Source organism: Egretta garzetta, unplaced genomic scaffold, assembly GCF_000687185.1.
Source record: "Egretta garzetta isolate BGI_Z169 unplaced genomic scaffold, ASM68718v1 scaffold63, whole genome shotgun sequence".
Lineage (NCBI taxonomy): Eukaryota > Metazoa > Chordata > Aves > Pelecaniformes > Ardeidae > Egretta > Egretta garzetta.
In genome coordinates, this window is record NW_009259199.1 from 1,498,163 (window position 1) to 1,498,823 (window position 661).

A 661-nucleotide genomic window follows, 5' to 3' on the forward strand; every position below is an offset into this window, starting at 1 on the left:
TGCCTGCCGCCGGCGGGGGGCCTGCCACCACGTCCTCTTCTTCCTCCTCTTCCTCCTCCTCTTCCTCCTCCTCCTCGCTGCCCGAGTCCTCATAGAGGCAGAGGGTGGCCTGCACCGGGAAGTTCTGCAGCAGCTTCTCCCCCACGCCGTACAGATAGTCAAAGGACTTGGACCTGGGCCAGAGGAGCCTGTGTGGGGAGACCTGGGGTGAGAGCCCCTGCCTGCCCGCAGCTCCCAGGCCGGGGCACGCTGCAGCGGGGGATGTACCTGACTGGGTGACGGAAGAACAGCAGCGTTTTGTCAGGGCCGCCATCCCTTGCTGCCTCGGGAGTCCAAGCCTGAGGAGACACGGTCAGGTGGGACCTGCCCTGGGGCTCCTGCTGCCCCCTCCTTCTGGCAGGGCAGGAGCAGGGCACACGGGGACCCCAGCTGGCAGCAAGAGCAGGGACCTTTCTCTCCTGTTGGTGGGGGTGATGCCCCACAGACCTGGCAGACCCCTGGTGAGAGGCTGGTTTTCTGCCAAACAGGGACCCCAACCCTGCCAGTGGGAAATTGAGGGAGACCCAGCAGGGAGCATAAAACTCACAGTGTCCCTCTGCTCCCTCTGCCGCCTGGTTCCCTCCTCTGCTCTGGGCAGCCATGGTCTCCAGAGAGGCAGGGG